The sequence below is a fragment of the Gopherus evgoodei genome, chromosome 4 (assembly GCF_007399415.2).
Source record: "Gopherus evgoodei ecotype Sinaloan lineage chromosome 4, rGopEvg1_v1.p, whole genome shotgun sequence".
Classification (NCBI taxonomy): Eukaryota; Metazoa; Chordata; order Testudines; family Testudinidae; genus Gopherus; species Gopherus evgoodei.
In genome coordinates, this window is record NC_044325.1 from 31,863,555 (window position 1) to 31,876,547 (window position 12,993).

The 12,993-nt window shown below is 40.9% G+C and overlaps 1 protein-coding gene across 5 annotated transcripts in view; it reads left to right on the forward strand.

Annotated features, from left to right (window-relative positions):
* Positions 1-12,993, forward strand: part of ITPK1 (inositol-tetrakisphosphate 1-kinase) — a 244,742-nt gene that overhangs the window by 193,695 nt on the left and 38,054 nt on the right. The window lies entirely within an intron of this gene.

Sequence of the window (12,993 nt, forward strand, 5' to 3'; positions counted from 1 at the left end):
ACAACTTCAGAGCACTGTCTACATCTGCTTTCAGAGTGCTTGTGCGAGTCCTGTGAGCCCGAGTCTATTGACCTGGGCTGGGAGGTTTGCTCCCATGGCCTCCAAAATGCTGTATAGACAAAAGTGATCTGGTCTCAGATGTCCTATGTTATCTAAGCTTATCTGTAAATATAGAGGAAATGAGAGTGTAGGCGTTTGGGGGCTGGGATTGCATCTTCCTGTGGGTTTGTGCAGTATAAGTTGTGCTCATCCATGAAGCGTGTGAACATCTAAATATACATCCTTTTATTCTAGATGTGTTTGCACAGCAACTCACGCATTTTGGGCACTATCACCCTTTTGGTGGCAGGGTTGCTGTTAAATGAGAGGCACAGACATGATCCTGCAAAGTAAACAAACTCATAATAGTCAAAACAATGCAGTTATATATGGTTATAAAGTAAGTTGGAAAAAACAAACAAATATACCATAGAGCAAAGGTTTTCAAACTGGGTGGGGAGGAACGTTCCGGGGGGAGGGCGTAATGCGCAAGGCATTTATTTTTTCCCTTTTTTTTTTTTAAATTATTACTAAGGCCCTACTTAATTTGCAATATGGCAGAAATTGCGGATCCCGCAATATTGGTCTTCCACCACAGTTTTGTCAGCTGCCCTGTGCTGACAGCGGGAGCCCCAACTGCCCAGGCCTGACAGCAGGAACCGCAGCTGTCAGTGGCTGGGGCTCCTGCTGTCAGGTACCTGGCTGACAAAATTGTGGTGCAAGCCTAATATTGCAGAATCTGCAATTTCTGTAATATGAATTAAGTAGCATTTGACCAATACAGTGCTACTGATTCACTATGCAGGAATGTGTTACACTGTGTTTAATTATAAGATGATGTCATTTCTATAGCGACAACTACCTTTCCCGCCTTCCTGTTTAGTATAGCCTATCCTGTTGTTCCAACAAGCTGTTGTGTATTGCTTATTGTGCTGGTGAGTTTGATATTTTTTCATATCATTGTGGTGAAAAATGGATCTGTACTTAACTGCCAAAAGACTGTAGTGTTCCAAAATGAAAGGCTGAAATGGCTAAAATTGATAGGGTAAAAACCTGCAAAAACAAGAAAATATGCTGAAGCATATTTGGATTTTGGTTTCATTACATAGCAGTTAAGGGAGAAATTGGACCTCAACGTGTAGTATATGCAGTAACTTTATCAGATGATAGCCTGAAGCCAACAAAATGAAGATGCTGTCTAGAAACAAAACATTGTGATCTGGTAGGAAAGAATGGAGATTTTTTTTAGCGAAAGCTGCAAGAAATTAACAAACAGAAAAACACAAGGACAAATATGGTATCCACCCCTGCAAGTGCTTTAAAAGTTTCACATCAAGTTGCATACGACATGGCAAAGAATAAGAAGCCTTACACAACTGGAGAAAAACTGATTCTCCCAGCAGCAATTGACATTCACAGAACAATGCTTGATGACTGTGCAGCAGAGAAGTAAAAAATGATTCTGCTGTCAGACAACATGGTCAGCCATTGAGTGTGTGACATGTCAGAAAATATCAAGGCATAGCTGATCTCTTGGTTGCAATCTAGTTTATTTGCAATCCAGTTGGATGAAGCAACAGATATGTCGAAAGAAGCTTGTTTAATTGCTTATGTTTGGTACTCTCATGAAACATTGATATTGGAAGGTTTTTTGTTCTGCAAGCCAATTAAGATGCATGGAACTGGATCTGAACTAACATATTAAATGACTTCCTAACTTCTCACAAGTTGAAGTGGGAAGCCTGCATCAGAATCTGTATGGATGGAGCCCCTTCTATGTCTAGAAATAGGGCAGACTTGAAAGCCAAAGTGTTTGAAATTGCTCCACATATATCATGTATGATGCAACATGAAGCCCTTAAAACTCAAAGCATGGATCAGGAACTTACTGGTGTTCAGCGTTCTGCTATTAAAATTGTGAACTTTATCAAGATGCAACCCACAAAGACATGTCTTTTTACAATGCTTTGTGCAGAAATGGGAGTGGAGCACAAGGTTTTGTTGTTTCACATGGAAGTCAGGTGACTATCCAGGGAGAAAGTATTGTAGAGCATTTATGAACTTAGAAACAAAGTTTGACTTTTTCTGGTGGATTTGAATTTGCAGAGACACTGTGTGATTCCCCACGGGCTTGTGCTTTTTGGCTTACCTTGGTGATATTTTTTACTGTATCAGAAAGTATTATTTTTGACCTGCGCAACAAAATATTAGCATTCAAGAGAAAGCGAGCTCTCTGGAAAACAAAGATCAAAACTGGTTTAAGAGTTCCATTCCCATTGTTAACGCATGCTATTGATAAAACAGAATCTGAACTATTGAGTGTTGTGGAGCCAATCAAGAATCAGTTGACTTCTCTGAGCCAGTCTGGATAAATATTTTCCTGAAGGAAATGCATCCCTCCTTGAATAACTGGATTATTCAACCTTTTGTAGCTGAGACAGTGACCTTGTCTCATCTCTCAAATTACATTCAGGAGAAGCTGTTGGAACTTCAGAGTGAGAGGACACTGACCATTCTATTTAAAAAAAAAAACGGCCTTTGGGGGATTTTTGGTTGAAAGTTGGTTCAGAATATCCAGCTTTGTCAAACTCTTTTACCACTAGGTTCATTTCGTTTGTATGAGATCAGATTATGACTGTGCTAAAGACAAAGTACCATTCGAGACTGGAAGTAGAGGATAACCTCAGAATATCAGTTTCAAAAATCTCCCCACAAATTGATAAACTGTCTGAGAGAAAAAGGCACATCCTTCACATTAAAGTATCTGTGTATTTGAAACTGACAGGTGTAGGTAATTTACTTAGGGTTTGTTAAGGTCTCTGTTAGGTATATGGCAAACATACTTTTGCATATGTCTATTTTTGTCTGGGTTGGGGGATGACAGAACAAGAAGTAATTATCTCACGTTGTAGTGGGGGAGGTTTAGGTTGGATATTAGGAAAAACTTTTTCACTAGGAGGGTAGTAAAGCACTGGAATGGGTTACCTAGGGAGGTGGTGGAATCTCCTCAGAGGTTTTTAAGGTCAGGCTTGAGAAAGCCCTGGCTGGGATGATTTAGTTGGGAATTGGTCCTTCTTTGAGCAGGGGGTTGGACTAGATGACCTTCTCCCTTCCAACCCTGATATTCTATGATGCAAGCAAAAATTATAAGCTCAAAAAGTTTGAGAACCGCGGTCATAGAGCTCTGTGCTTTTAGGGTGGCATTTTCAAAGGAACCAAAGGGAATGAAGCACCCAAGTCACAGTAATGAGTGAATTGCCCTTACAATCTTTTGAAAACCCCATGGTGGTTATTGTTTAGCATCAAATATTGTGTACGGAAGGTATAGGTACAATATTTGTATTCTGGTAGTGTGCATACAATGGTCATCATTGTAAAAACTGTTCATTTGCCGTTTGTTATTTCAGTATTGGTTTCCCTTCCTTTACTTAGTATGTGACTTAAATGCATGGATATAGGACAAAATCTTGCTTAGTTGTCAAATTTTGATTGATTCTCAGAGATAGATATGGTCACAGTACTAAGCTGGGAGGTAGACTCCTGAATTGGGAGTAGTTTTCCCTAACAGATAGAGCACTGAACTGAGACTCAGGAAACCTGGGTTCTGTTCCTGGGTCTACTACTAGTTTTCTGGGTGACCTCGTGCAAGTCATTTTCCCTGTGCCTCATCTGTAAAAGGGGGATCATAACTTCATATATTGCAGTGGTGCTGAGGATTTGTTAATGTCTGTGAAGCTCTTTGAAGACAAAAACAAGTGTACAAGTGCTATATAAATGTAGCCATTTTCAGATTATCTATAGTTGTCCTATACCCAGTATTTGTATTTTGGCCAATTAAGAGTTTAACCACAATCCTCGGGGTAAAGAAAAATTTCCATTCCCTAATTCTATTTTTGTAAAAGGAAGAAGATTAATATGCTAGCGGTTCAATGAAAGAAATGACCTTAAATATCTTTTGAAATCCACTAATTGCTTTTTGAGGTTAGTCTGTATTTCCCAGAACTATAGGCAACTTCCCCATTCTGGTAATGTTAAAAATGTTGATGTCTATGATCTGGTTCTAATTTTGTTACTAAATTCTGAGTCTGTGAACAATCAGAAGGAAAATAACTGCTCTGAATCCACAAGACTTGAAAAGATCATTAAATAAATCAGGCAAAAAGGAAATAGCATTGTCTAGTAAATCAAAAGATATATTTTATACAAGTCATGATGGGTCATGCCAAGAACTGCCTAGCTTGCTGTGTTTAGCAGTGTTTCTCTCCTGAAAATTAGCCAAAACTTCAGCTCTTTCCATGTGCACATCTACTGACTGTAGTGGAGTTAACTCCAGCTTTACTCCAGTGTAACTGAGGTTGTGCTTAGCTCTGTGGCTGTGCACATTTAACTAATGAATGACTTAAATTAACTATTAAAGATAATATAGAATAAGCTAAAACTGCTTGTGCAGAATGTCTAATATGCTGCTGAGGAACTGAGTTTCCACTCTAAGAAGTATCCGGTGATGTCTCCAATTCAAATGTTGATGGGATTGAGAATCAGCAGGTGCTGTTGTGATAGTGGAATGCGACCAGACATTAATTTTACAACTATCTGTGCTTCCCAAAGGAAACGTACATTCTTCATTAAGAGGGGATGTTCTTTTTTTTTTTCTCTCTGAAGAAGGATCTGGTGAAAGATGCCAGCTGAAGCTGATTGAAACTCAAACACTTCTCTGCAAGATCAGATACTGTGCAAGGCAGAAGGAAGGCAAACTTTGCCAAACTGGCTTGCCAGTGATCCTGAATCCTCTTCTTGATGGTCTTCCTCTAGGTCATTTAATAACATGGACCAGATTGGAAGTGCTGCCCCTTAGGGGTGAAAAGTTCCTTATTACATTACCAGTCTCCCGAACCATCTAGTCCCACATGGACTGATTTTGCTAATAAATACCTATGTTCCATCCTTCTGTTGTTAAAATGCATAGTCTATGTCCCACCATGCACCACAGAATAGTCACATTATGTTTAAAGGGCTCTGAGGGAATGAAGAAGGGGAGATTTCTGTATGCAATGATGCACTTCAGATAAATTGCCTTGTGTGTTTTTTGCATTAACATTGTAGTTTGCGAATATATTGTAGCGCAGTTGCCTTGGTGCTTGTTTGCAGTTTGACTCCCTCCACTCTTTTAACTTTACCTGAGACATTAGTTTTAGCCACTATCAGTGGCAGAATTAAGCAGTAACTTCAGGGTCAGTGAAGGTCAACTTCATTTTGGGATTTGGCTTCAGTGGAAAGGGAACAGTTGTGATTAAGTCATACAATTAGAAACAATTGCAGCTGTATCATTTCTCTTTGGCTCCTGCTGAATAAAATGGAGATTTACATTAAGAAAAAACTCCAATCCAAGTTTTCTCTCTTCCTCTGTAGTTAAGATCTAGATCCAAATGTTGCATGTCTGCCCTAACCTGTCTTATGGGCCAAATCAAAACCCTAGATCTGGACACCAGAGAACTTTGGAGAAATCTTGGGTCTGGATCTGAATATTGTGGTTTGATTCCAATTCTAGAATAAGAACTAAGGAAGGTGACTGCAGAGCTGGGAGCTGAATGTGTCGGTACTATTAATGCTTGTGAGTTTAGAGAGACGGTGGGGAAGAGGAGAACCAAGACACAACCTTGGAGAACAGGAAGTTGTGTTGAAGTAGCAGTCAGCAAGGTGGGATGAGAACCAGGAGCAGTTAGTCACAGAACCCCTAGGATGAGAGTGTCTGGAGGAGCAGTGAATAGTTTGCTGTGTTTAAGGTAGCAGGAAGATTTAGGGGAAATAATTATGGAGAAATGACCCATAGACTTGGAAAGGAATATGTCATTAGTGCCTTTTTTAAGCGTTGCTATCTCTTTTAGTGCATTAAAAAAGGCTACTTCTCTGTCAAGGAAAAAGGGCTTAATAGTTTGCAAAACTCAACTTTCATTTTTAAGAGAACACATTCTGTACCTCATGAATCCTGACTGCCTGATTTTAGATACTACACTGATACCTGCTATAAAATCCCCTCTGATGGATACTCCAATTAAGAAAATAAATTGGTAAATTTCAGTACATCTCTATCAGCAGTCTGGAACTACTCACCAAGGACTGTAAAAGCCTCTCCAGATAATACAAGGCAAAGGAATACAAAGAAACAAGTTTCCAGTCACCGGAAGAGCCTATGCGAGCTAGTTATGCAAGAAAGGGTGATGTAATCTTGGTTTATTGTACTACAGACGAAAGATTCAGTAAGTGGCAACGTGTCTGTAAATACTGTGCCTGCTTTCACATAGAAGAGTACAATACTTTTTGCTCCCTTCAAACAAATAAAATGACATTAGCAAAATTTCTTGAGATTTAATCTTTGCTAAAATGGAAAGAATGATGCAGGGGAATAATTGCCTTGGCTTAACATTGGTACGTGCGTAGTAAAACAACTGGCGACAAGCCCACTGCCTCCTTAGGGATTTAGTTTGGGATGCTTATTTATGTGTGTATATCTTCTGTGCCTATCCTTCCCACCCCCAAAGATCTTCTTTCCAGGAAGTGGGAGTTCTGACTACATCATTGTTTTTTCTATTGCAGTGGCACTTAAGGACCCCAAGTCAAAGATCAGAGCCCCATGGTGTTAGAAACTCTACAAACTAATAACAAAAGACAGTATCTGCCCCAGACATCTCATAGCTTTAGGGTGTAGACAATATTCAGTAGGTGACTAAACAGGCAAAAAAAAAGGTAGAAGGACAAGGTAACAGTAAAGATAGGTGCAGTTGCATATAGCAATAGTCAGAATGGTCTCAGAAGTCAAATACTGAATGTATTTCTTTAAGAGCATCCAGGACGTATAGCCACATACTCTGCTTTGGGTGGGAATAGGTGTAATATTTCAGTGCAAATTTCATCTGAGTGTGGGGATTCCTGTCCTCTGACTGAATGCAGTAATAGCGTAGAAAGAGTATTTCTCTGCCACAAAGACCCAACCTCCACCAAAAAGCAGCACCCTGGAGCTAAGGCTCAGACCCAAAAAGTTGCTGCCTTCGCACGCTGTGCTGCTGTCATCAGTGCACATGCTTGGGAGGCAGGACAAAGTTCTCACTCTAGATTTACAAAGGCCAATATTAGGCTGGATGGTCTCAATCCTTCTCCGTATTTCTTCCCATCTCCTCCACATCAGTCCCACCTGCACTTTGATTGAAAGAGCAATAAACACTACACCTGGGATTTTCAAGGGGACTCTTCCTAAAGACCAGCATGAACATGAGTCAGGCTGTTGTAATTAGTCAACTCATTGAGTCATATAAGGGGAAATGAACTAGGAGGGGCATGTGGGGTTTTCCTTGCTGTGGACACAAGATACACGTGGAAGGAATTTGAATAGACAGAAAGGGCATATTCATGCCTCATGTTGAAACAGTGTGATGCTACCTGATATGATGGATTCATTAAAGATCAGTTTTTTAAAAGAGCAGTCTTGCCAAGGTCAGAAACCAGGCCTGATCTGCTTAGTAAGTGATAATTGCTCAGTTTAAATTTGCCTGGGAAAAAATTGACTTTAAGGCTTCTCTGCGTGGGAAAGGGTTTTTGTTGTCTGCCCTCCACTATAACTTTATTTTTTTCAGAATAAACTGCATTGTGTCTGCACCCAGAAGTAGTGGGGTTTTGTGAGTTATCAAGCATTTTATCCCGCTTTAATTAATCTGCTTTGAAATCTACATAACTCTATTCCAGGATGAGTTTTACCACTTTAAGACTTATGTGAATACACTCCTGTTTTAAATTAACATTATTGCTTCAGACACATCATGTGCTGCTATCCCGCACTGCATTTCTTCACACCCGAATCAGCCTATTTTGACTTGTGTGCCCTACACTGCTCCAGAATTGTCTTGACCAGATGTCATCTCCCCTTTTAAATTCTGGCAGGCACGCAGGTGTGCCCCTTTGCCATTGCAGCTTGTGGTAAGTTCACATAGCTGGAGTCCATTACAGCAGTTATGCCCATGTGATCCCATCTGGAATTCCTGGACTTACTTGCTGTGGGGGGAAAGGAGCATGACCATTCCTTTCTTAACAAGAGTCAGTGGAAAACAAAGCTCTACAAGCTACTAGTGGAACAAATGTGGGAGAAGGGCTACTCCCAGCATAGGATCCACTGCCATGCCAAAGCCAGGATGCTCCTGTAGAATTATAAAAATGCTAAAGACAAAACCAAGATTGTTGACAGTGCTCCCAGTGCATGCACTTACCATACGCAGTGGGACTGGATTTTTACCAGGAATGCCACTCCGGAATCCCGGTGTGTTGTGGACAGTTTTAAGGCACCCAGCCTACCCCATACCCCAATGAAGAGACGTTCCTTCAGACAACCCAACTTTGAGCTTAAGATGCAGTCAGAGACAGCACTGCAAATGACTCCTGAGACCCAGGTGGATAGCCAGCCTGACAGTGTTGCAGAGGGGACCTCAACTAGTGAATACTATGTCCTGTATTAGAATAAACTGTCCAGGTACTGACTGTATCAGGGGAGTTAAATACCTTTGTTCCTGGGAGCTGCCATGTTGGCCAGATATCGCTAATTAGGAAGCTAGACATGCACCGTAGTTCTCTCCTTCCTTAGCTTTTAATACATCCCGCACCTACATTGAGTAATCAAAAGGGCATCTGTGCTGGAAAGTTTAAGCTCAAAAGTGTTTATTTCCATGATATACCAAATCCCTCGATCCTGACAGATGCTGGACTAAGCATGCCAGCCCCCACTCGCCTTCCCTTGCTGTATAAGGCTCCCTCTCCTGCCCAGAAGATAGTGGCTGGCCAAAACCAGATTAATTCTGGGATATCAGGTAAGGAGTCACAGGAGTTTGACCCCCAAATCCCAGAGTTCCATTAGTTTCCAGTAGGCATCCCACAATGTGATGCAAGAAAATCCCAGAATGCATAGAGTCTAGCTTTGGAACATCACACCATGGAATATCTGCCCAGAAAGCTGTGCCGTTATTTGAGAGAGTGCAGAAGTGTCTGGATGCAATATCTCACAAAGGCAGTAGCTTAAGACGACATAAACAAAGTAGTATGGGCACATTCTTCCGGCATAGTTATACCTGTGTAGTTATAGTGGAAAAACATATGCCGACAAAATTGTCCTATGTAGCTACTTGTGAGGTGATGAGTCATCCCTGAACTAGAGCCTAATTAAGCCACATCCAGGGATTATTCATACCTGTGTTAGGCTCTAGGCAATCAGCAAGGTGGTCTGATGACTTTGAACAGGTATTTAAGCCTCAGAGGCGAAACAGTGTCTCAGTCTGGTCAACGTTGCCTCATGGCTTGGAATTCTTCTCTACCTGATAATGGTGACAAACTCCAGAGGCCTCATCCTGCGCTAGCTCCAGCTTTGCTTTCAGCCCTACTCTTGCTTTGTCCCAACCCCGCTCTTGGCTCCTGATTCCTGTTCTGACTCTTGGTTTTGACTGCTAAACTCGATTGCCACTGGTCCAACCACTGAGCCCAACTGCCATTGTTCTGACCTCAAGGCTTAACCATCCTCACCTTGGTTTCTGATGACAAGACTTCATACTTTTTTTTTAATGGTGTTGAATAAAAAGCACATTTTACTTGCTTCACTTGGGCAAATTTCTCCCTTTTCCTTTTTCTAAGTGGACTGCATTCCTTCTTACTCAGGTATTCTCCAGATTGCAACAGTCTGTGTAATCTGAGTAATGGTGATGGATAGCATCGCTCTTGTAGACACTAAAAAATGTGCCTTGTAAATAGGTGCAGAATAGAATCCTTCACTTGTCTGAGCTTTCATTTTGACCCATGTAATCCACTTCTCTAGGCATCTGAAATGCATCTAAAGATCTATTCTAGTCTTAATTGGAAATCTGAGAAGGTTCACTAATAAGTGCAATGTAAATCTAGCCGTTACTTCACCATCACAGAACACAAGCCCCTGTGCTACTTCTGACTTGTTAAGTATAAAAGGAAGTCCCACATACGTTAGCGTTCACTAGCCATACTGATGACTCTTCTTGTTGAGGGCAGTAGGAAGAGAGGATCTCTGCTTTCAGGTAAAGCAGGTTACCTGAAAGCCATGGGCTGATTTCCATCTGCATATGTTGCTGGCTTGATTTTTAGATTTCTGCTTAAATTCCCCCCATCATCCCTATTTATTTACATCTTTTAAACATATGTCTGAACATTTCTCTCTCTCTCCATTGTGTTCTTATTTTTCCATTGTGTTCTTATATTTCACTCCTCGTGATGCAGTGTGAAATGCATTAATATCACTATGTGTTTCTTGGAAGCTGGTTTGCATAACAAAGACATACCCATATGAAAACACTAGTCCCCAAATGTGGGAAAGCCTAAGGCTATAGCAGAGTAGAAATAGGCATGCAGTGCACTAATGTGGAGTTGGATCTGAAATACCGCAAAGCTCAGGGATGTTCTGATGTGGGATTTTGCTTTGGGCCCTTCTTGGTAATTCAACAAGAATAATTAATTAACATTTCGTAATATTGTCTTTCATCCAAGGTTCTAAATGTACAGTACAACTATGTATTAACCCTCTCAGATCTTAGTGCACATTCATTTACAGAAGAGTAAATGGAGGCCTAGAGGTTAAATTACTAGTCAAGTTTTCACAGGGAGTCAGTGACAGGGTCACGATGGTATACCAGTCCCGACTGCTGTTTCTGTGCTCTAATCAGCCGAGCACAATCCTTTTGGAAATGCTATGGTTGTAGGCACTCAGGAAGCATGATAATGGGCACTGTATAGGAATTAGATGGAGATACCACTGAGCTGCTTCTCTGCTTTAAGAAGGTTTAAAAAAACCCACTCTTCAGCACTGCCATGGCCACTTCCTTGCTTCTGCCTTAAATATGCAGTATGTGGGCATGCACTGTGTAGAATGAAAGTGATATTTATAGGGACTATGGGGTGTGCATTCTGTTGTCTCTTTCAAGACTTAGGGTACGTCTATACTACCCACAGAATCGGGGGGTATTAATCGAGCTATTGGGGATTGATTTATCGCGTCTCATCTAGACGCGATAAATTGATCTGCGAATTGATGCCCATACTCCACCTCGGCAGGAGGAGTAAGCAGCGTCGATGAGGGAGCTGTGGCAGTCAACTCGCCACCGTGAAGATGCGTATCTTAGTTCGATTTCCCGCCCCCCAGTGTAGACTAGCCCTTAGCTGCAGGAATCTCATTAAATTGTTCTAGTTAAGGGCCATCAGCCCTCTTAGATCAGAGCTATAAAGAGTATGAGAGTATCTGTTCTTTTTGGATACCCCCTTTGCTTTTGAAAGTGAGCTCTTCTGTTTAGGTGCAGGAAGCAGCAGCCTATCTTTTCATGGATATTACCACCATTGTTCTTTCTCCTCGACCTCTTTTCTTGTTAGACTGCGTAATCTATGTGAGAAACGAAAGGTCTGATTCTCCAGCCATACTGGTCTAAATGAGGTGTTAACTCTATTGAAGTCAAAACGACTTGATATAAAACAAGCAAGAAAGGAGAATCAGGCCCTGATCCTTCAAGGTTAATCTGGATGATTAGTATCCTAATATGTAGGGAGAGCTATCCTAGTGTAAAGTGAAACTTCTCATACTGGGCTTTCATTGGTGAGTGGGAACATAGTTGGCACAAGATCCTTAGGCAACAGTCTGGCACATTCTGCCAATTTTTAAACTGTGTTTTGGAGTCAGTGGACATCAAAGCTTATTGCCGGACTGGGGCCTGTCTCTCTAACTGGTATTGAATAGTCTGTCGCCCTAACTACTAATTATTTCTCTATTGGTACAGATGGTCTCCATCAAATGGTTATGAACAGTTTTTTGGAGGGAGGGGTGCGTGCATGCGTATGTGAATTCTCTCAGCATGAAGCCGGTATTGAATAATCTCTTCCATTCAGTGGCAGGCAGGAATTCTTAGTGGGGAACGACATGCTGCTATGGCCTTTGCATCAAAGGGGATGCCTGTCCCGTTTTTTGATCTTCTAATTTGATCTTCTAATCTCCTAGCTTGGCCTTTATTTCCACCATGCTGCTCTTATAGAAAATGCTGTTCTCTGAAGACGAATCTAAGAAATAAGTATAGAAATGGGCTGTGTTGGGAAACAGTAAATACTTTACTTGAGTGCAGACTGAAGGTAATAATCATCTACTTGACTACGGCTGAATTTGCCAGATGTGGAGGCAGAAGATACCTGTTGTGCTGCTGAATTTATTAGGTAGAGTCTAATGTTTTATTGACTCCAACAGAATGTTAACGTAATAGGCAGCAGCACATTGGTTGCAATGGAGGCCCAGCAGCAAAGTAGTGTTATATTTAAAAACTCCTAAGAAAATCATTCACATACTGTTGTTGCTAGAAAGGTACATATAGTTTTCTGTAGGAAATTCTCCTGTTTTTTAATAATGTAGTATTTGGACTATAAGTTCCTCAGGCAGAGAGTTTATGCATAGCAAGCTTGGCACTATATAAATAATAATAATCTTATTAATTAGAGTGGCTGCAAAGTTGAGTAATCTGGGCAGGAAACAGGAAGCCAGAAATGCCTCATTTCCACTGTTACTGACACACTACAGTATTTGTTGTTCTTAGGCTGATCGTTGAACCTCATCATACCTGCTTACCTATCTGTAACTTGGCAATAATGCTTACCAGCCTGCCTATCTCATTGGCATCTTTTAACTATTAATTAGCCAGTGTTGGCAAAGCACTTTGAAGATATGAGGCTGGAATATAAAAGTGCTAAGTATCGCTATTACAGCTTATTAGTACATCACAGACTATACAATATAATAGGAGATAGCACCAGACCCATGTCATAAGTGATCAAGCCTGATAGGCAGTGCATTTGTATAATTAGAACATACCTTGGGTTATGTAAAAAGGCAATAGGCTGAAAGACTTTAATTATCTCAGAAGTGCAGTG